Source organism: Rhea americana, unplaced genomic scaffold (assembly GCF_003343005.1).
Source record: "Rhea americana isolate MKP2758 unplaced genomic scaffold, rheAme1 scaffold_147, whole genome shotgun sequence".
NCBI lineage: Eukaryota > Metazoa > Chordata > Aves > Rheiformes > Rheidae > Rhea > Rhea americana.
This window is the reverse complement of record NW_028185561.1, coordinates 517,117-541,611: the sequence shown is the minus strand read 5'-3', so window position 1 is coordinate 541,611 and position 24,495 is coordinate 517,117. Positions and strand designations below refer to the sequence as shown.

General features: G+C 39.3%; 1 long non-coding RNA gene across 1 annotated transcript; it reads left to right on the top strand.

Moving 5' to 3' along the window:
- The first annotated feature begins 8,914 nt into the window (after nucleotides 1-8,914).
- On the top strand, nucleotides 8,915-19,799 carry LOC146599080 (uncharacterized). Its single transcript, XR_014895108.1, has 3 exons — nucleotides 8,915-8,978; nucleotides 11,038-11,179; nucleotides 19,702-19,799. It is a non-coding gene; the product is annotated as an uncharacterized LOC146599080 (long non-coding RNA).
- Nucleotides 19,800-24,495: the final 4,696 nt, after the last annotated feature.

The following is a 24,495-nucleotide window of genomic DNA, read 5'->3' as shown; positions in this document are numbered from 1 at the left end:
GCCATGGTCCAGCTTCTACAAGTGTGTATTTTCTTCTTTAGATGTCAAACCTTGTAAAGCTGGAGCAGTGCATTTGTTGTTAATTGTTGCATTCAGAGAAAGTGTGGAAGCATTTAAAGGAGAGAGAACAATGAGAAGACTTTCTTCTCACTTGACACACTTTTTCTTCTTTTCTATTGAAAAAAGCAATATATCATGCTATAAACAGAGATCCACGTGCCAGAAGGTGTAAAATGGATGGATCCCTTCCTAACTATGACAGAAGTTAGAAAATTATTGGCTGCCTAACAGAACTGATGTTCATTTTTTTTCTATCAAGATTAATATCATTTACATGTACATGTGCAGAGGAAGAAAGTGATCAGCTATCAAACTCATCTGATTTATTGTCTCCAAGTAAGAAATCTACYGAGGATAGCTGGCTGGTGGATGTCCAAGGACATTCATCACTCCTATGTGCAACAGATCCCTCTTCATTGCAGTACAGTGGTCAACTAACTCATTYGTATTTCTTCCTGCATTCATTTTCTTCCTGCAGTGCTCCTGGCTGCCCGTGTGCTATGGGTGCAGCAGCCTCATGAGCCCAGCAGCAGCGTGTACAGACTGGGAGGAAAAGGACAGTTCTGCTTTTGATTTTTCCTGCTCAGCAGTATATAGTCATGTGCTTCCTGTGGGCTTAACAGCACCACCTTAAGAATGGAAAGCAGAGTGTTTCTTTTCTGCCGCTTTATGTAGTTTGGGTATAATGTCTTAAAGTAGCTTGCTTCCTCATTACCATTTTATAAYGGGGAGGTGATACGTCAGTGTACAAGAAGCTGTTGTCCTGTGGTAAACTCTTTCAATCACTAATCTGAGCCTAGTGGTACGTACTGTGTGACATGRGCAACCCAGTGAGTCATATGCCAAGATACCGTAGGTGTGTTCCTATATCCTGGAGATCAGAAAAATCCTACGCAGAAGACTTGGCTTGTTTTCCCTATCTTGTTATGGAAACTGCGTACATAGACTCTAATAGTGTTAAGCAATGGTAAATGAAGTCTTTTTGCTTCTTATCAGAAAATAAACAGCCTGTTTAAGAAAGGTGTTCCCGAGCCCCGGAAAGCATCTGAAAGGGCACAGACTGCTGATTGCAGCAGTCTGGGGAGATATTTTGTTTATGAAATGTTTTAATATTGTCACAGTGAACACCTGTGTACCCGTTTTGGGTGGGAGACCAACCATTCACTCCAAAGCATTTGACAATTTTGAAGCTTGAAGAAGCTCAGTAGTTTTGTATAGAGTAAAACAGTAAAGTAAAGAAGATGTAAAAAGGATACGAGCTGCATAAGCTCAGGGTGAAAACCAGCTCCTCCCCTTTTGCCAAAGTAAATATGTAGATAGAGGAGTGGAGGATATCTGGCAGTCTGCGAGTTTTGTTCCTGATAGAATTCAGCAAGTATTTTTACTGAAGGCATTTAAGCACTGGTTTCCTTCATATTCTCGTTTTTTCAAATAACTTCTTATAYGTCCCACTCCAGCAAGTATGTAGGATTATGACTTTCTTCTGCTTGCCTCTTTGATCTCACTGATAACTTTTCCATCAGAGTAAAACATTGGTTCAGTTCCTCATCTGTAGAATACAGAAATGGAGGAAAAATTAGTGTGTCTGCTAAAGCAGGCTGGAATAGGTCCATCCTAGCAATATTTCAGAGAGAAAAACAGGGGGAAGCAAACTTGAATGTTAAGTGTTATGGACAATTGGCTGCATCTCAAAAGGCTTGGTGGTTTAATTGAGAAAAGAATCACTTGCTTATCTGAAAAACTGGGCTAAGAATCTTATAAAAACAGGCTCACTCAAGAGATTTCTGGAATTTTCTATTTCACATCAACAAAGAAAAAATGAAAAAAAAAAACACGCCAACCTTTCATATGGCTTTTCAGTATTTCTGCTTTTCTTCCCAGCTGGAACTGAGAATGGCAGAATCATGCACAAAGGAAAAATAACAAGAACATTATAGCAAGAGCAAGCTGAATCTCAAAGAAATGGTTTGAACTTTAGGAAAAATTTCAATTAAGGGGGTAGCAATTGAATTCTCGTGTTGCCTGAGCTCCTGGGTCTCTGTTACATTTCTTCCTCTACAGTGTTTTTGAGCTGTGAACCCCTGGAACTGGTAGAAGCAGTAGGTATTCTCTTCATATTGATTTTTCCGTAGCAGTATGGCTAAGAAGTTGTTTGGTCTCTTTTCCTCAGGAGAGCTGCTAACCCACTCCATAAAGCAAATGGGTAGGAGGAATTGGGTTAGCATTCTTTGGGAAAACTTAGTCATATTGAAACTTCATGTATGGTTAYGGTAGTTGTAGGTATCATTCAGGTATATCATCAGTATTTTTAATTACCAAGCATTTAGTGAGATCTTCTACTGATGCTTTAAATGTTCAGTTGTCTCAGCTGATTCACTGTTACCTCAGGATGCACCTACTCATTCTTGCAATATGCTTGAATATAATCATAAAGTTTCAGAAAGTTAATATTTTTAATATTGAGATTTCTACATCTGGATTTTATAAGGCTTGCTGTACTCTTACCAGAGCAGGGTTAGACTGGGAAACTGGAGCACCGGAGAAGCAAGAAGGACATTTGCAATTCTCTAATCTTAAGTACCCTGCTAATGATAACTCTGTTAGGAGAGACTTCATGAGAGCAGTGGGCCTATGTTCCTCTTGCCCCCCAAAACTAGTTCTCAAGGCTGGGGGGACATGGAGGGATAGAGGGGTACTTAGGTTTTACTTAGATTTGTCACTTATCACTCAGCAATTCAGCAACAGAGTTCTGAAGAGCTAATGAAAGCCAGGAAAAAGAGGCAAYGGGCAGAAATTGAAGCACAGGAAGTTCCACCTGAACGTGAGGGGGARTTTCTTCCCTGTGAGAGTGACAGAGCCCTGGCACAGGTTKCTCCACAGGTTGTGGGGTCTCCGGAGATATTCAAGGCCYGCCTGGATGCAACCCTGTCTAACGTGCTCTAGGCGACCCTGCCGAGCAGGGGGATTGGACTAGATGATCTCCAGAGGTCCCTTCCAGCCTCACTGATTCTATGATTCTATGAAAAACCTACCAACTTACACCTGTCCCTTTGCTGCAAGATACGTTATACAGATACAGTGACGGGAGTGTTCATATCTTCTGCAGGCATTTAGCCTGAACGGTCAGTTGGGAGAGGCTGCTTCCTAAGCTGGTTGAGTGCACACTTACGCTCTTGCTCTGACCTACCTTGCTTTTCTYCTTAGACTACCGAGTTTTTTTAGGCTCCTAACTTAGGTACCTGCGTGTTCCTGACGGTTCAGTTCTCACATAGYAATTGCCAGTTGCAGGTCTGCGTGGTAAGTGCAAAATTGCAGAATGATGGATGGGTGAGATTAATCTGGAATGTTAGTGTAGGAGCACGCTGGCTTTSGGAGCTGGCTTATTTAACTGAGACTCTCCTTATCTACCTCTTCTGTTTTCATATTGAAAATAATTTGGTTTTGACTAAAAGCCTAGTAAAACCAGATGAAACCTTTCTGTAGATTTCCGCGCAGATGAAGCACTGTAAGAGAGTGAAAGAGAGGAATTTAAAGTACTGTTTAATATTTAGCTGAGAGAGCTTAAGTGTCTGAAATCCGGAGACAGGGTATGTAAGTCTGTTACGAGATAATAAGCAACTTCTCCTTATACCTTCAGTGATGGCATTATACTTTATGATGGCATGGATTACATGAGAAAGGAGAAAGCATAATTATATCTCACGTGTGAAATATCATCAGGATAAGCATCACATACCATAAGTACAGGCAATAAAGCAGATTAACTGGCAGAAAGTCTCCATTTCTGGAACAAAATAATCACATTTTTGTACAACGTAAGTATGAAATTACTTTTGTTTTAGAAATACCCATAAATGGTCTAATCTCTGGCAAATTTGTTTTATCCATTCTTTTCCTGAGCTCCAAGTTTTAAATGGTTTTTAAATTTATTCTGTAATACCTGACAGTAAATAATACAGCAAATGCTGTAACTAATGTAAGAGAGCATCTTGTGGATCATTAGCTTGTAAAACTAGACCAATAAGCCAGCCTCTAACTGCTTACAGGAGATCACCATGTTTTTAGCCCTTTCCCACACGTCCTGTGTGCTCACTGAGATCACATTTAATTTATTGTTGGAATTTTTCCACATGAAAAACACTTTCTACTGAAAGTTTTTTTAATCATAATTTTAAATTCCTTGAAAGAACATAGTAATAGAGAAAATGTTTACTTGTCATGGTCATAACTATTATTTAAGGTGAGCATGTTGAATTTTTTAATAAAGTTGTCTTCTAAATCATTGTCTTGGCTTTTTCTTCACCCCAATCTGGTTTTCACTCAAAGATTGTTAAGATATTGGGAATGGAGAAATCCTAAATAATTTTAATGTATTTTTTTGTTAAAGATTGCCCTTCAGACTGTCTGCTTTGTGCTCTCACAGTGACTTTACACATAAGCAGATTCTCCTGTAATGTTATCTGATGAAGCATCATTCATGTGTGATAAATAGGATTTGGAAGAAGCCTCACGGTCCTCAACGGGTGATCAGGGCACCTTTGTACTAAATGCAGTATGCTCATATAGCTAAGATACTTTCCCAGCCCTCGATAGGTTAACTATAGGTTACAAACACTTACGTAAACTTTAACTTTGTTACAGCATATAATGCCACTGCATCAATAGGGTAACTTGCTGTCATGGTATTAACACGTAAAGTTATATATATGTTTTCAGGACTTAGAAGCACAGAATGGGACCTGATTTGGGTGCTCAAGTAACATGCACAAGATTGAACACACTGAGCTGGACARTGAGCAGTGTTAGGCTGTTGAGCCAATTGCACTGTTTTTTGGAGAACCAAAAATATAAAYCAATTTCCCTGCAGAATTTCATTGCTGAATTTTCAAAATTGTGGGCCTTGGTTGAATCTCACACGATGTGAGCGAAACTCATGACGTGAGTGGATCTCACAACTTGTTAGCAAACTACCTGATTTTGTCAGCTTGGATTAGGATCAGAATGAATTGTATTACTCTTCCAAGAATCCATGAGTGAAGTGATATTTGGATATAAGTACAGATATTGGTGGTAAAACAGAACAGCTAGAAAGGTAAAAGTACACAGTTACATACCTGTAACTTACCTAGCAAGGAGAAATTGCTTCATGATGCATCAGTGACACAGTACGGTCTAAATCTTCCTCCCCTAACCAGACATCTTCTATTTCAGTTTTGCAGTAGTTTAACATACATATATAATATTTATTGTGTATATCTTAATATATAATACATATTTCTTTTGAAGTGTAAAGCAATAAAGTTACTCAGATCTTGCTGTATGGGCAGCTAAGAACCAACAGTTTTGTTTAGTTAGGTTACACTAAGCTGTTATGCTCATCTTAGAGAAAATATTATCAGACAATTTCCTGGATATATCTAGTTCATGTGCAGGGGAATTTTGGTTTTGTAAGCTGTTTGTTTTGTTTGTAAGCAGTTCCCACTAAATCAGATCCAAAACAAATTACTCTTTCCCAAGAAATGATTCTCTGGGTAACAATATATTTTGAATCTGGAGATCAAGCTTAAGGTTTGATTTCAGGACCTGATGGATTTTTACCGCTAATGAAATTTGGCATTTTCTGATATGTTTTAAGCTGTAAAAAGAATCGTAATATTGGACTCAAACTAGGATATAACACAATAACATAAATAGCATCAAGTGGCCTTACAGCAATTGTATAGATAAACTTTATGAAGCAGTAAAGGAGAAAACTTATATTTTTAAATTGGTGCTTGAACTGCAAATTCAAACAGCTTTTAAAGCAGTCAGGTAGAGGAAGATAACATGATAAAAATATTATTTTTCTCCTACTTAATAAACCTTACTTCACAGCACAGAGACATCACTATGCATGAGAGTCTATTTTAAGCTGTGAGTAAAGCAATGAAGCATATACAGTGCAGTGGAATGCCCTGATCCCATGCCTGATTCTCCATATATAGCTACTGAACTGTACTGTTCTCCTGTGGCTCCCACTCTTACAGTTTAACTTGTATTTTTTTGGCAGAATTGCCTTGGCTGAGAACTGTCCTCACAGTAAACATTCAGGCAGTCGCTCCTTAGCTGTACCCACTTGCCCATAAGACTTCTTAAAAGCTGAGTATTGATCAAACTCAGTGAGAGCGAAAGAATTTTAAAATCACATGCAGTGGATCTGCTACTTTTTTTTTTTTTTTTTTTTTTTTTTTGGTGTTGGTACTAAGTAAGTCCAGTTTTCATTTCTTTTCTTGTTATTTTTGGAAACAACTTTCAGACTTGAAAGATTGCCACACATAGGAGATGTATTTTGGCTCTTCTGCCAGTTGCATTCTGTGGATGATTAGATCAAACTGAGTAGTTGCCAGATGACTAATCAACTTGTTACAAAATGGCAGGTCTCACTGGAGAATTAACAATGTCTTTATAGTCTCCACTCAATGAAGTGTCTGGAATTTTCTTAGCTAACAGGATAGATCGGTTTAAGATTTTCCAAAGCTATTTGAAAATGGTCTAGAAGAGTGTCTGCTTCAAAAAAAGCAAAAGCCACAACAACATCCTCCTGCAATTTTTAGTCTTATAGTTTTACTTTAGGGTTAGAGGCTGTTCTCTGTGTTGGAGTATTGGGTATGTGAGTGAAGCAGCGAGTGCCAGACTTACTCATTTTTGCACACCAGAAATTCAGAGTGTTCTGGTATAATGTATACCGCAGTCAGGTGACTGAGATTCACATCAGCTGCAATGAGTTGTGGAAGGATTTAAAAATGCTGAGGGAATAGGTTAGAAAATGCCTGGATTTCTTAAATTAGTAGACCTATGCTCTCCACTCTCTCCTCCCAACCATCTCAAGAGGTTTGCAGGAAGGGTGACTCCTCCGTGGTGCTGCAGATATTCATGGGTATCCACTCAAAATCACTCAAAATCTGGAAGTGTCTGGAATGTGCAGAGAAAAGCTTGTATTTTCAGTTAAAAACATTGGCAGCAATGGTGTTCTGCTTCTACTTTATTGGGTTTACTAAAAAGATGAGATTGAATTTGACGCAGCCACAAATAGTTTTTAGTTTTGCTTGTGACCGCGAAGTTAAAAAATATTTTCCTTTCAGACATCTTTTCCGTATGTGAGCATATACATGTATGTACGTATGTACTCTCAAATTCAATCATCTCATCTCTTTACTAAACCCAGCAGATGAAAATAGGAGTAGAACAATATTGGGCACCTAGATGTTGACAAAATCRAGCGTGGTATAAGGCGCGGTATTTTTAGTGAAGGCCATTAGCAACTGTTACAACCTACCAAAGAATAAAGTAGAGCTTCCATTATGTTAAATCTTTAAAAAGATGTGCTCCATTTGAAGTACAAGTTATTAGGTCAGGTGCTGGAATTACTGGAGGAAGTTCTCATGCCTTGTATGAATTCCCAGAAGGCTCTGTTTTGACCTTTAAGATCTAAGAAAAAAAATCTAGGTAAATCACTAATACTCACTGAGCATATGCAGAATTGGGAGGCTTGGAGGCTGGTTTTAAAACCTCCATAGACCACTCTGTGGTAAAGCCTGAAACCTATAGAAGTCTATTGTTTTCTTTCCTGAGCTGAGCCAAAAGCTACGTAAACCTCGAAGCAAAAGCATGGTAATGGCCAGCAGGCCATGGTGCGGCGGTCACGTGCTGACTTTAATGGCACAGTGAAATTCCCCTGATGAGTGTTGTTATTGCTGTGACTCCTGGACCTTGCTCCAGCCCAACGCTGAAAGGTGCTGTTTGCATTTACTGTATTCTTGGTGGCTTCAGATTGGCTTCATCACACCTAACTTCACAGGGTTAAAAATTAACTGTCTAAATCCAGCCTAGTCATGCGGCTCTTCCCCTGTAGATMCCGGAGAGAAATAAGCTGCGACAGGTTTCAATTCCTGATTCAAGCAGAGGCAGGAGCCTCACGTGGCTCACGTTGCCTCTCGCGCTGATCAGCTGCCCTCCTGGGCACGGGCCGGGCTGCCCCGGGAGACGGGGCTGGAGCTCAGGTGCCGCTTTACACGGTATGCTCCTTGCGTGCCTCACCCGTACGAAGGGAGGAAAGGCAAGGCAAGGAAGTACTGAAAATCCCTCAACTGTTGGGAACATAGGCCAGGCAAAGGCTGGCACGTTCACCCACAAAGGCAGGAAATAGCTGCATGGTTTTAGCTGCACTTGTTTTTGTATTTGGGTCAATTCCAGTCATGGTCTTGGCCAGGAACTATGTCTCATTTTGACACTTTTTTTTTTTTTTTTTGAGCTTCTACAGTTTAAAATAAGTGTTTTCAATAATATTCCTCTCTGGGATACAGATCCTGTGACTAAGATGATAGCCACAAAATACTACTGTCTGATAACATAGCTCAGCAGTAATTAGATTTATGTAAAGACTTTCTACAGCTACGCCAACGAATTACTTTAAATAGAACACATATTTCACACAGAGAATCTCTGTCTCTAGCTATTCCAAAATCAAGGCACACTGCATACACGCTTTTTCTCTGTTTTTTTAATCTCAGAAGACTGTGAGGGAAAAGAGCAGCATTTCAAAGTTTTCCTGTTAATAACTGGTATTATCATCTGGAGCAGCATTGGTTGCTAGAAATTTTTTTCCAATCACATCATGTGTTTGTATAATATCAGTGTTAGGCTGAGAAAAATGTTATTGAATGACTGTTAGTGCAAACTGAACTGTTTGTAATAGAACTGTATGAATAGTGTATTTGGTGTTAATCTGGAAYGCTGAAACAGGGGAGACTTAGCAGAGACCAGCATGTGAAACTTAGTCAGAGACTATATTTGCAACGGTCTTTAACTCCTGCTGAGCACAAACTGGACTGTGATTTGAATGCAAATGTTAGGAAAACCCCAGACATAACTGCACGATGGTAAGATTATTAATTTAGACCTTAAAAAAGATTTAAGCATACTCTAAAGCAAGTCAGACCGTAGAAAGTAGCAGACCTGGATACTCTGGCTTTCAGTTCTGAACACGTATTTCACATGATCATTTATAATCTGCTGTAAGAGGCCCCAGAGGCAATGACTGTCGCRGAGAGCCTGCTTTTCCATTTTCATCGTGCTGCTGCAATGGAAGTTGGTGCAGTGTTTTTTCTTGGTTTTAATTTAATCTGTGTTAGTGGATGCAAAATTGGATCAGAGGTTCATTCCTTTAGTTCAGTTACTAGAACTGAATTGTCTTTTGCCATAAAAGTGAATGCTAGTACTGATAACGCTATGCCGYAGAGTTAATGAGGCATTCTAGGGAGAATGACTAATTATCACTTTCTGGTTATCATCTGAAACAATGTCATATTTATTGAATGTTGTCTAGAATCTGCATGTTTAGTTGTGTTTTGTTTTGGTTTCAGTGTCGAGAGCCTAATTCTCACATAAGGCTAATATTCACTTTCAGTTAGGTTGATCTGCAGAGCAATGAAGGAGTGATTTATAGTAAATGAGAATGGGCTTACTATAGCAYATATGTGCCTTATATTCCTATTTGTATAAAACACTAAATATTTATTGGTGACTTTTTTCCCTTGTAGCTGGTATCACGTGTAGGTAAGTGCATACTCAGTTCCTCAGCATTTGTTTCTGATGATACTCAATGTAGTTCTACCATTGTGCATCCCTCCTAAAAGAAAATAAAGAAAAAGAAGTTTGCAATTTTGGAGTATTCTACAAGAAACATAATGCTTGATTTGATAAAACTTCAAAGGACAGCAACAGCTTATTCTGCACCTTTTTAAAAGCATGTGATTTTTTTGTGCTGTTTTGAGGTTCAGGCTGTAAAATCTCATTTTTTATGCTCTGCCCTGATTTTGGTCTTGGGAGTCATGGGGCTGCTGAAAGCCAGAGAGCAAGGGCTACAAAGAATTGTATAAAACACAAAGGCAATTAAAAGTAATGGTAATGGCACAGCTGCCTTTTATTTTACTATTTTTTTTCAATGTATCAGCATAATCCACAAACAAAGGAAGATCATTATCTTGCTTTTCTTAAATCATCTCTTCTCTCTTCCAGTTCATAGTTATGGTTATTCTATATCATCAGGAAATTAGAATAAGAGAACTGAGAGAGATCATGAGGATAGAATTTGGACTTATTGTGGGTGGAATGCCATTAAATAGTAAGCAGAGGGAAACGAGAMGACCTTAAATTCATTTGAAAAGAATCCATTTTTTGGTGATAGTGAAACAGTTTTGTGCTGTGTTCATACTTAATTTCCTATTCAGTGATGCTAGCCTGAAAGTACTGTATTGCTTTAGTGATGTCTTATTTTTACATATCTTTGTTTCTGATATTTGGGTTTGGCTTTGGTTGGTTGTTTCTTTCATTTTTTAACTCTATCATTTGTGAAGGGACATATTCACTAGCACTGCTAGAGCTGTAGGCTGAATTCCACCCATAACAGAACCCTTTGACAATATTCTGCACATCTTGCTGACTATGCACATGGAGGCATATTTATTTGCCTCCTAAGTTTAAAGAAGGAAATAGCCTGTGAWACTTATCCTCTGGGCGGAGGAGATAGGGAGTGAAAAGTGAACTGCTTAAGAGAAACGTAAGATGCAGATCCTGAAACTAGAACAAGATAAGGATTGTCTAATTTGACCAGAACGTGGGTTTAYGATGTGGCTTACTATGGCAAAATAGAATACCCCAGCCCATATTGACTATGTGGTCCCAAGAACTTAGATTTTAAGTTTGGTCAAGTTTTGATGGAGCARTTTCACAAAGCTAGAGACTGGACAAGAAGTGAGACCTGGCTCTTCTCCTGGCTCACAGCCAGGAGAGCTGGTTAGGTGCCATGCTATGTCACACTGCTCTTTTGGGAAAAACTCCGGCTTTATGGAAGCCCCAGTGGACCATTCACTTCCAGGCAGCCAGGGTTTCACTGCCTGAGCTTTTGCTCCTCACGCTCGTATTTTCTTTTGTCTTTAGATGTCAGCCTGACCGGGACAGTCAGCAACCACCTCTCCTGTAGTACACCTGAGTCAAGCACAGCGTGGAAACGTAGCGGAGGCCGTCCTGCAGTGCGAGCACTCGTGCCCTGCCAGCTCACCGGCTGGGCGAAGGGGAGCAGGTAGGAGCTGCGCTGCCCTGAGTGCCCGAACCAGTGCCCCAACACGAGCTGGTGTCGCACCACAGGGACGRTACTGGCCGGCTGTCGCTCCTGGGCCGTGCACTTGCGTGTGCTGCCTACTGAGTGCTTGCAGTGGAGCTAGCTAACACAACAGGGACTTTTGAATGAGTCCCTGCAGTTCTGCTGCAACATTAAACCTAAAATCAACACAGATACGTGGATAAAATTTAAAGACAAACAAACAAACGGAAAAGCCATTTCCTTGATTCTGTTTGAATCCCGCTTCCTGAAGGTGACAGAACATATGAAAGAGCCAGCAACACACAAGAAAAAAGTCCTGAGGAGGAACACAGATTTCTTTTAAAAGGACCTTCACATTCAGTGAGTTGCTGTTTAGTTCCTATGCGAACAATTAATCTTAAAACAAATATTTGGCCAAGGGAGTTTGAGCTCCAGGAGGTTTCATAGCTAACTAAGGTTGAATTAAAACACACGCTGCCTGTCTTCTTCAGGCTAGTATTTCTTTTTCTTCTCTCCATAAAAATAACTAAGAAAAAGTATCTGTTACAATGACCCAGGTTTTGCCATTCAAACCTCCCTAAATTACAGGCTTTCCCTCAGAGACCATTTACAATAGGGTATATAATGCATAGCTGTGTTACACCCTACTACTCTTTGATTCACTATAACTTGTTATTACTACTCTGAACTGTAGTGGTCTGTTCAAAGGCTTTTCTATAAATAAATATCTTCCTAACCGGGCACATGACAGCAGCTCCTGTGTTATCGGTTCCCTAGTTTTTAGCTCAGCAGCTAGGAATGATTTGGAACTGTTTTGAAAAAAAAATTGTCACTGACTGGCTGGCAGYGTCAAGGTCTTGCAAAACCTGGTTAGGATTGGGTTGGAAGTCAATAGTGTTATTACACTGCTTGGTCCCATCCTGGTCCCATATTTCACTGGGGGCATTTCTTTMTTTTCTGTTAGTAACACCTCCTCACTTGTATTTATTTTTAAGGGASGGGAGAGGTGAGGGGGACGTGGCTTTTCCCTTTGGGACACAAAGCTTGTATGTCGTGTTTGAACTCTCATTGATTGCCCTGTTGAAACTAATGGAAAAGCTCCTGTTGGCCACAGGAAGACCAAAGCACTACCTTAATTGCTGGTGGATGATACCTTGATTATATTCCGAATTATGCTGTTCTTGTGCATACCTAACCCTTGCAGGATGATAATAAGCCTGGCCAGGGAGTATATGGCACTTTTAAATATTATTCTGGTCTGCTCCAGCAGTCAGCAGAGCCCTGTGGCCTTCCCCACATATTATCCCCACCTGTAAAAAGAACTCAGAGATCCCTGAAGAACCTCTTCCAGCAGAGGATGAGGCAGCAGCTCACTTCTGGCTAAAATCATGACCCCTCTGAGCATCTTGGGCCTTATTTGGATAAAACATAATTTGTGCCTCCTGCACTAGCGAAGAAAAGTAAAAACAAATGCACTTTAATTGAATAAATTGACTGGGGGACAATCCGATTAGGCTGTGGATTCCTTGCAGAAGAGGCTGTCTAGTGCTGTGTGTAGTAAGTAACTAGCAAAACAGGCTTGTGATTACTGCAGGCTTCCTGGTTCTACTATAATACGAATAATAAAGGAATATAAAAGTATAAACAATATGTGGCAGTTTTGGCAAGCAGTACTTTCCATTTTCAATGCATTGTTAAAAAACAACAACAAAAACTAATTCCTCCTTTGGATGGTAGCTTGCAGTAATGCTCACCTCAGGAGTCCAAAAACCATAAGCTGGCTTTCCACAACACTATGAGGTATAAATGTTGAGAGATTTTTTTTTTAAAGTAGCACCTTATTTGTTTTTTGCCTTCACATCCTAGATTTTAGGCTGTATATTTTCAAGATTTTGTTTAGAATGATGGGGAGGGAAAAGAGAGAGCCCCCCAATTTTTCTATAATCGCATAACTCCAAGAGCTGAGTCTTTATTAAGAAATGTTATATTGTAATTTAGATTGCAAGAAATGACATATTGCAATATAGGTTGCAAATTGCAAGAAAGAGAAGCCATGTTATAGTTAGAAAAAGAACACAGTACTGCCAGCTGTGTGAGATCAAAACTCTTGAAGCATATCCTAAGAAATCATGGGATTGCTTTAAGATTTCATGAGGATCAAAATAGGTGGGGGGTTTTATTTGCCTCAAGGTTTCTGTACTCACTTCAGACTCTCAAGATTATTTCAAAATCCATAACAGCTGACAATTTACTTCTTTTAATGAAAGACAATTTCAATAGCAGGTGCTTCTAGAAAAAACACTCAAATATCGCAAGAGTTAGTGACACTGAGATCACCAAGGTTTGGTGGCCTCAGGCTGCTCACCCAGGGCCTCTTTTCCCATGAATCATGCTGCCTTCCAAGTTGTTATGAAAGAATATAAGGGAAAAGAACCTGCTCTTTCTTAAAAACAAGTTTTTACTTCAAAGGATGCTAAGAAAAAGTTTATATATCATGAGTTTTTAGTGGGCTAGGCAGAAACTATGTTTGTCAAATTGACATTGTAGTTCAATGAGAGAAACAAAAACACAGTGTTTTTTTTTTTTATTGAACTTTGAGCACAGTTCTGTATATTTCTTTTTTGGATTTTAACAGACTTTTTTTTTTTTTTTTTTTTTTTTTTTTTTTTTTTTTTTTTTTTTTTTTTTTTTTTTTTTTTTTTTTTTTTTTTTTTTTTTTTTTTNTTTTTTTTTTTTTTTTTTTTTTTTTTTTTTTTTTTTTTTTTTTTTTTTTATTTTTTTTTTTTTTTTTTTTTTTTTTTTAATGCCAAGTAGGAGCTTATAGCTAGTGACATCAAGTTCTAACATAGTAACCTTGGTACTTCATTCTGGTTTATATTGCTCCAGTGATGCTGTATAAACTACTACAGGGAAGGCAGCTTCCAAAGAATGGGAGGTTTTAGCTGCCCCTAAATTACTGGAAATGTTGTGCCTATATGCCATAATAAAAGGGTACGAAAGCAAGAGATGCTTCTGYCATTGCAATCTGCTGCAATTATAGCAGATACAGCTACACCAGGAGACCAGTTTAAATGAGCCGCATTCAAAACACAAAGCCAGACTGTCTATGGGGAATTTGAATTCTTTTCTTCTCTAAGGGCTAGTTTTCCCAGACATCCACAGCCCTCTCCCTCCTCTCTGGCAGTTCTCTTTTTGATCTGGTGAACCTGTCCCAGCTTATGGATGAAATTTAAAACTAAGGACTTGACCACTTGTGGTCATGGAAAATCACAAGGCATTYGTAGTAAGAGTAGGGTTCCAGCTCTGGCATCAGGGACACGTTTTGCCGTGAATAACTGCGGCTGGGGGCCGACACTAAGGACCCCTTCGGCTCAGCGCTCCCCGGCACGGCTCGGCCCCGGGCTGTGCCCTGGCCCTACAGACGTGGTACGGAGGGGAGGGAGCCGCAGCCCACGAAGCAAAACCGCCGCCTGACCCGCCTGCTTGGAGGAGCGCAGGAACTCCGTGCCACCGCTCTCAGCCCGGTATTCAACGTGGGGCTCCCTGGAAGGTGGACTAGGTGAATTTGACACAGTTATGCACGGAAAGGGTGCCTCTGCCTAGCCGGACACCCTGCCCTGGTAGCCACCAACGTGGCCAGTTCTGCAGGAGGGRAGAATCTCCAGGTCTTGCGAGCTCCTTAAAGAACCTTTAGCTCCAGTAAGACTGATCAGATCCTGCATTCAATGAACAGCACGATGCTTTGTGACTAGGTTACCTGCAAATATTTTTTCACTGTTCATGCTACATGAAAGCCTGTGTATGTTTGAACATGGCAATGTTTTTGAAAAGTCGTATTTTGTGATAGCTTTGAATTTTTTGTTTTAAAAATGAGGTGTGATATTCTTTTTTTTTTTTTTCTGCTTATTTTAACTACCTCTGTTTTACAGCTGAACAAAAATGTTTCAGTGTGGACTTTCTGTGTTGGCGAGCATCTGGGAAAATGTATTTTCCAACACAGAAAACTTCTAATGTTGCCTACGATTCTGACTTCATCTTGTAGTCAGAACCATCCTTAGCTTTCAATATTTCTAATAATATACTGTTGTGCTATACATAAAAAAGCCATTTTCCAGTCAGTTATGAGGAGCTGATTTTTTTACCTCTAAAAATATGTAGTCATAGGAGAGAACTTCTATGATAAAAAATTATCTCGTTTTAAGTTGTGAATGAGCGAAAAGAAAGAAAAAACTTTAAAGCAGTGTATGCTTTGACAGACATCTACATATAATTCAGAAATACTTGACAGCTTCTTGTTCAAATTTCCAGAAATGTCTCTGGGCTGGGGCCAGATTTAAAGAATTTTAGTCCCTAAAGTAAAATGTTTTTCCAGAAAGTTATGAGTATGTGAAAAAGGGATTATTATAACAGTCACTGTCAATAAGAGAAARCTAAAGTATATTGGTCCCATGGAGGGGGGGGAATTATATACTACATGATTTTGCTACTGAGTTGAACAGGTGTGAGAAAGGCAGTGTAATTTTGTATAATTCTCCTTCCTTCCTCAGAGCTGCAATGTTTTTTTTTTTTTTATTATTTTCTCTGTTTTTTTATTACAGGATTATGTTTTCATTATTGGAATTTCCTGCTTAKGTGGTGACGTGCAAGCCAGGAGTTTCTTGGCTGTTATTGAACCATTTGATTTCTTGCTGGAGTAGGACAGAACAAATAGCTGTTACATGCTGGGGAAGGGCCACTCATACCTTTGCATTACTTTTCTTAGAAGCTATTCTTTCCTCAATACCATGAGGTTTGAAGTATTTCAGACTTTTCCTACTTTGAATTATATAATATTTTATYATAAAATATACAATTGCTAGGCAAACTTAGCCATGTAATTCCCTCATTTTCCAACTGAGTTTTCTTTGCTTCTTCTGGATAGAAATTAGCGCCAGAAAGATCAAATACAAATTTGGCAAATTCAAAGAAAAAAGGTAGCACTTCCTTTTTATTTTCTCCCCGTTTGTTTCGCTGCCAGCTGTCTTTGAAAATGGCCTTTTTTGCCAAGGCTAAATTTTGCTGAATGAATTAGTGTTCATATTATCTCTTGTTTATTTGCACAAGTAGAACATGAAAGTTGGGAAATTCTAAAGTGCAAGAGAGCAGGGAGTAAAAACCAGAACTGTGTCAACTGAAAACATTAAGAGGGGCTGAGGTATGTACCTCACATGTTTCAGCCTTTGAGTGGCATTTGGCCAGCAGGATGGGCCATTGGAAACCCTTCTGGTGATCCTGCCRTCAGGAGGTCTGTGGGACCCTCTAAGTCCCCCTGTGCTGCATAGCTTGTGCATGAAATAGGTAGGAATAGGCCTGGCACAGTATGTTAATCTTAAGCCAGTCAGCCTTCCCTCAAATCAGGGGGTAAAATGTGTCTTTCTGAGAGAGCAGAAAGAGGAACAGAGTAGTATTTCTCCTCCAGGAGAAGTCACAGCAGCAAACAGAGCAAATTTGTGAAAATAGATCCAAGTTACTGTGGTGTTAAATGAATATTGATTGCAGATGAGCTTTGTAGACATTCACAAAAACAGAGCAGGAAAAAAAAAAGTCCTCATCATTTTGGAAGGAGAAACTTACCATTTCTAGAAAGGAAAAAATAAATGATGCCATTGAAAAAACTTTGCAAAGCAGAAGATCCCACTGAGCCCAGAACAATTCAGCCAGGCCCATTCTCAGGCCTTGTACCAAATCTTCAAGCGTTCACATAGGYGCTGCAGCAATCCTCAAGGTACTCCGGCCTACGTATTCTGATAATTTTGAAGAATGAGTTCCACTGACTTCAGTGTTATATATTTGATATATAAAACTGGAGAGGGACAAGTGGTGAATCAGACCTCTCAAATTACATCCAGACCTTTGTGAAATTACATCCAGACCTTTGTGAGAGAACAGGATAGGGACCAAGCAGGGCATATATTTCCTCCGTCTTTCTGAAAGGGATGCTGAAACAGATGAACTTTCTTCTAAGTGGCTTTCTTCCAGCTTCCTTTTAATGTGTTTCAGTGAGACTGTGAATTACACAAGCTTGTACCCTTTCAGTGAGGTCCTCATCCTTCAGTTTGTTGCTATCCAGAAAGTAATAAATTAGACATGGCTACGTGTGGGATTAGATGACAACTGAGAGCAGGAATCCTTTTGGATCCTTTGAAAGCTCTAAAGTATGCTAGTCACTGCTAAGGATTGCAAAAAGAGTTTGATACTTTCTGAGTCCTAAAAGTCAGCAATATAGCCAGCATAAACTATATACTTCCTCAGTGCAGTAATTAGGAAAAACAGGTGAAAATCACAGAATCATACAAAAAACGTAGGGTGGACTAGTCCAGTCTCCGTTCAGGGCTTTGTCTCTGCAGCCCCTGTAGGCAGCCCGCTACATTGCTTGACCACCCTCATGGTGAAGAATTTGTTGTTAGAATTGTTTAATAACTGCAAAATGTATTTTTCAGCTGAAACTTTTATATAAAATGGCTTCTTTCAGGTGGTGGCATTGCCTCAGAAWTTTTTTGACAGTTTATTTAAAGAGTCAAAAATAGTTTTAATCTAGTGGACGTCTCTTGGGAGTGGATGTTAAATGGACTTAATTTTCCATTTTCTTCTAGGCATCAAATTTTCTGATCATACTGCATCACCCATGRTGTAATTCTTACTGTATATATATACTCCCCTTAATGCTGGAAATCTAACATAGGTCCATAGGTGGAAATCTAACACTCTAACAGTTCTAATGAGAATTTTTGGCATCATTGSGAATTCAACTGTTTTGGTTGTTGGCCTATATGTATGTGTGTGTGTGTGTAAATGCATACATGTCTATGGATACAGACACACACATATAAACCCACGCATTACATATTACATAAGATGCTTCTTTTTTGGCAAATCACAGTTTGCAACTGGCTATGTGGAGAAGCTTTTCTGCAAAAGACCATTATCAATATTTTCCCTATGACCTATCTTGTCATCTGAGTGTAATGACTTGTGTCCTGACAAACCTGTTGCTTTGGACTATCTAGTGCAACACAACTTACTCTGGGCAGCAAATGAGTTCTTGGCAGACCGCGAGGCTACACAGCCTGTGGCCAGTGACATTACCTGGGAGCAGGCAATGTCTGACCGGCAGGCTACGAAGCAATGCCTGCATACCATAGTGCTTCACAGATCAGGAAGAGATAGTCTCTCTCACGTTGGCATGAGGACTACCATGCCTAGGAGAGATGCTTTTGGTACGAATTGCCTCAGCAGGAAAGTTATCTGCTGCAGGGCATATTCTCTAGAGAAAAACCACGTAATAATTTGAGGCATGGCTCTAATGACTTTGTGCAAATAGATGCAAACAATAAAGAATACAAAGAATAAAGACATGGCAAACTAAAAAGCATGTTGTGACATAAGGGATTATAAATAGGATCACTGGGATGAAAGCAGAATGACTTTAGGCTGAAAAGACTCCTAATACCACAGACTCCAATGCCACATAAGCAACTCCTGCTTCACTCTACCATAGCTGCTCCTTTTCCTCCCCACTRTGTGGCTGATAATGCTGGCAGCATGTTTATGCATTTGTCCACTGTGGACTGAGGAACTGATCTGTCGGGGGTGGGGGGGGATTTTCTTTTTTTTGTGTGTGTGTGTGTTACTTATTAGCTTGATCATTTTGTCCAGATGGCTCGCCTGGGCAATTGCATGAGTTGTGCTAGTAGGGGTGGCAGAGAGGCAAGAAATGGCCCAGAACAAGGTCTACATAGAGCAGTGCTGCAGCCGCACAAATGCATGTGCACCTATGGCCTCAGATTCTGCAGCTGATGCCTGATGCAAGTGGAAGAGTAAATTGGAAGAGTATATTGCACACTGCTCTGCAGAGAGCAGTTCAGTACCGGAAGGCTGGAGAAGACTACATGGATACAGCTTCCATATTTTCTTTTTTTTCTCTTGGTTATGCATGAGCTCAGAAGCCTGCTTCAACTCTGTGACTACCACTCTGAAATAATAACTTACTCTTGACTGAAAAATGATGATAACATTGCTATTACCTGAGAAGACTTAAGGAAATTGTATTAGCTCCATCTGATAAATAAATTAGTATACGTAATTTCTGTCCATATCTTTTCATTGTTTCAGCCAGAYAGCATGTGCCAGAAGGAGATGTTAGTATTGAAGCACTGCCTATAACCTGCTCTCAAACACTGTCTTCCTCTTCAGGTTTTGTCTATATGGGGCATTTGGGAAAGTTAGATCAAGTAAATTGAACATTTTAAATAGGCTGCATTAAATCCCCGTATGAACTGTCATGCAGAGTGTAAACAGTCATAATTTGATATCATTTAGCTCAGTTTGGAAGTGGAATAAATTAAATTGAATAATGACTGCGTTAATTCTGAACAACACTGTCTGCTTAGAGTTTTAAAAAAGAATTGCTGATCCACTTAAAATGTTAATTTAGATTAATTGTCTTTATTTTTCCCATTTAGGCAAGTCCCTTTATAAAGTCAAGAAAACCTCAACCCTTTTCTCTGAATACAGTTGTGACTTTATTTCATATGACCTGCTGCCCTACAATGTCACTGTAGTCTGGGGAAGGTAAGTTGAAGTTAATTTAATTTATTTTTGTGGTATTTGATAATTCTAATATATATTGAAACACCTTTGCCTTAAAATATATAAACAGTAACTTTCCATAAAACTGTCACTGATGACATGAAATAGCATTACTGCTTCTCAGGAAACCTGCTGAAGTTTAATTTCTATGGTATAAAATTATAGTCTAAAGGCAAAATACTGTTTCCAGTGGGAATTAAAGCTGAATAAAGAAGAGCACTAGGTGGTCCCTAACAGCAGAATCTGGACTATTGTTCTTTAGATTTATGTAGCATTTTATGCCTATACCAAATGCTGGCTGCTGGTAATTTCTGCTTCTATTGTTGCTTTAGGTCATCTATAAATGCAAAATGTTTCTCACTGGGTACTTGACAGCAGTAACCTAGATAAATATTTTCATTTACATAAACATTGTCTTAACATTTCAGAAACTGTAGTAAATAGTCTCAAATCTCAGAAGCCATCTACACATTGCAAGAATTACATTGTTTTTTTGAAAAAGATTGATGTACTGTATTATTTAAATGGTCACAGTCCAAGAGAAGACGGTGGATTGATGAAAGAGATACTCAACACATGCAGGGTTTATKTTGCCTGTTTTTTCTAACTGTGCTAATAGATGAATTTCCATTTGTTTTGCAAATAGTTATGCACTCTTACACAATAAAAGATAATCTAACTGGAGAGGAGAAATGAGTGGAGATTGTTGGCTTTTAAAAGCAAGTCCAAAGCCAAGAAACCTCTTTGTCACAGTTGCCACAAAGTACTAAAAAGAAACTAAATTACTTTCTGTCTACTTGAGAGCACAAATATTGTTTTTTTTTTAATTAAAAAATAGATCCCTCTCAGAATTCAGTAAGTTCACATATGAGTAGCTGCAATCCTCTGTACTTTGTTGTATATGTTCTTTAGCGCCGAAATGTGCTCCTCTAAGCCCTCTTGGACCTGGCAAAGTTCTTCACCCCTGCAATGCTGCCAAACAGGCCTATGCCAAAAGCTCCCCTCACTTCAGAGAGGCTAAAACTAACAGGAACAAAAATACCCTAAATATAATGAGGACTGTTTGCATTTGATCTTGGAAAAAAGTATCTTATAAGATCAAACAGGAAAGATATCCTGGCTGTATTCAGATGCTTTGATTCCAAAGGTATAATTATGTTTCAGAAAAGCAAAGGTGTATGGACAGGTCTGGAAATGGATGAGGCAGGCCACCTCCAAGAAGATTCCTGCTTGTTTACTCAGCATAAGCTGAGTGTTGTGCTTCATGAGTGGAAAGGACTACCCACTGCTCAGTATCCACCTGAAGCCATATAGATAGTGAAGGTTAAGTGGAGTAGATGTGGCTGAAGAAATACCTAGCACAGAATCCCTGGTGTGCTGTCTTCCAAGGGTAGCAATGTTAGGCTGACAAAGAATGTACTAAACATGCAGAGGTGAATATTCCCTGCTCAGGACACTGGCAGTCTTTCAGCAGAGAACTCCAGCATCCACCTGTCCCTTGAATCCGCAAGTATTTTCCAGACCTTGTGCTCTGTGTCCGATTTACAGCCACAGCATAAACAGAGCAGACAGAGTGCTCCGAGCAATTGCATGCATTCTGTGATCTGTTCAGACTGAATCTCAGCAGTTAAGCCTTTTAGTCCTCAAACAATTGTTAGCCAATACTGTAGCTGTCTAGAATTGACTGACAGTTTGTGTAGTTCATGCTTGATTTAAATCACAGTTGTCTTATTATGAGTCTCCCATATGACCAAGTGACTTGTCACCGTGTGAACCCATTACAAACTCCCCGYAAGTACAGATCTTCAAACACTTGCATGTATGTAGCCATCTGTCCATGCAGATGTTTTATAGGACTTCGTAACGGACTATAATAACCTTATAATTCATAGTGATGTTGAGTGCTCAGCTTGGGACACTCAAAAGGCAGCTTCTTTTCAGTAAGGCCAAACGCCCTATGAAAACCAGGCTGCTATTAAGGACTCAAGTTTGGAATCCATTAGATCCGTTAGTCATTTCTGAAAATTAAGGGCAAATTTCCTTCCAGTCTGATATCCTTTTGTGCTTTGTCATGGGCCCCAATCTGGGATTAAACAGGGACCTTCTGGAGATAGAGGTGCTCTGATTCTTCTCTTTTCAGTGGGAGGGCATTCATTAGATGATGTTTGTTGTTATGTGACTGCAAGTCTGGGGAGATTGAACAGCCATTTTACAGATTACATATTTTGCCAATAGAAAAAAGAAACATGCCTTTCTCTCTTTTTTTTTTTAATCTATAATATTAAACTGATGACTACTGACATAAATCTCCTACAGTCTCCTTTGAAGAAGGTGCTTTTCTGTGCTGTGTTGCCTATCTCCATATGGGAATGTCGCAATTCCAGTCATCAACTGCAAAAACTCCCATCTCCCAATCATGATTTCACCAGTTTTAAATTATACCATGTTAGTTAGCTTCTGAACAGACTTGCATCCAGCCATTAGCACGTAACTCACCAAAGCTGCCAGACTCTTTCAGATTCCCCAGTTTTAGCTTGGCTGTTTTGCCCCCAACTAAGACATTCAGAGTTAATAGGTAGTACTAGTAGGTACTACTACTTAGTAGGTAATAGTATAATTAGGACTTCCCTGACTATTCCATGACTACTGCAGGATTTTCAAGAAGTTTACTGTCCAGATACTGTAAGCTTATGCCTATATTAAACTGCTAGGAAACAGATGAAAAAAACCCAATGCTATTTATACCTGGGTTTGTCACTCTTTCCAGCTAGTAATGGGCACAGTTCCCAATTACAAAGTTAAGCTGTTAGTATAACTTAGTGGTGAAAACACTGCCAAGTAAGCTTCATGGAGCTGTCCTTCACAGAGTAATTTCCATTAAATTCAATTTCCTGTATCATTACATTGTAAAGAGAAATCTATTCACAAATTGCTTTGAAGASTCTGAGTGCAGAGGCAGTAGTCTACGTTCATATGATTGCTAAAGCTTAGCAGAYAGAGAAAGCTCTTACTCATGCTTAAAAACTTTTTTTTTTAATTGTTTCTTTTATGTAGTTCTTCTTCCAGGTATCTCACGTACTGTACAATGTAAACCAATAAAATAAATATTTAAGCAGAATTAGCCCAGGTGGGACAAGTAATCTTCTATTAAATGTGGAAAAGGAACAAAGAAAGCAGCATAACTTCTTTYAAAAATAGGGACAGAGATTTAACTGATCTATCTAAGAAGGTCTTGCACTGAGTTTTTACAAGYTAAATAAGCTTTCTGATTCTGCATAAGATCTGAGCGCTTGTTTTTAATGGACAGCTGTGACAGTGAGAACAGTTCTGTGGCTGAAAGGCGACCGAAGCAAAGAACAGTATTTTATTGCCAATCCTCTGTTTGCGCATGTCAGCAACTGTGCTGCAAGAGTCCTCTGTCAGTGTCTCTGTGCTAGGTGAGACACCAGTTACCAATTCTTTTGGCTTGTGTACAAGTAAACTGGGAAGTGGAAAGTGAAACTGTCTGCAGCTACTCCGTGCCAGCTAGAAGGAAGCTGCTGYTTTGTGCCTTCATTTCCCGAGATCTTTACTGAGCGTCACTGGACATGTTCACAGGACAAGGCAGTTGCTTATTTTTAGATACCAACTGTATTTTCTCTAGCCTGTTTCTGTGGCCCGTTTTACATCACTGCCTAATCTGACAAAAGACTACACAGCAGGTTTAGGCGACAGCATGCTGAAGTGCAGAAATTCATAAGAGGATGGCAGAATGCTTTTCAGCTTGAGGCTGCTGTGTTGTGCTGTTTCAGAGATAAGTTGGTACCTTACATACCCAGCATTCATTATCTATCAGTGTCAACCAAATATTCAGACAAGCCTCTTGGATCTGCTCTCTAGCTAACATACATACAGCTCAAGCAATCTGTGGCCTGCAGAAACCAGTTCTCTTTGACCATCTATTGTACAGCTACTGACCACAATACTTAGATAGGGATTCAGATATGACACAGATAAACTACCATGTTGCTTAACTAGGCTACCTTTTATAGATTTGTCAGACTTTTTAGAATTTTCTGTCCGTTAGAATTATCTATCAGGGTTTTTAGCATTATCTAGATTAATATTTATTATGGAAAGAAAAAAAGGGGAGTCAGTTATTGCAGCAATGAATCACTTGTAAGAGGTGAAGAGGTGCTGCTGTTTTGCATGCTTAGGTTGCCTATCCATTCCAAAAGAAATTATGCTAACTACAATTAAAATGTTTGTACATTTATTGAAATGTGTGGATTTTTATTAAGATTAGATTATCTCATGGTTCTGATTTCTAGAGCATCAGTATATTTTGGAAAACAAATGATCTGAGACATCTAATCCTTCTGATCCTCATTACAATTTGCACTGTTATGCCAAGGGGGAAATGCAGGAGAGATGCTGCCTTGAGGACATCAAAAAAGTCATTGCAAGAGGAGAAAAGCAAGTCCCTGATAGAGCTCATGATTTTCATTGTTGGTGTGCTTATGCAAGAGGGACCTAAACTATGGACTATGGGCATGATGCCTCTGGTGCCTCTGCATGGCAGCACTGTAGGCCCATTGTACCTCAGGACAAAGTGAAGAAATTTAAGTATTCTGTGAAGTGACAAAGAGCAACTTGTCCATAGCCAGGACTTGCATGGGATGTAGAAA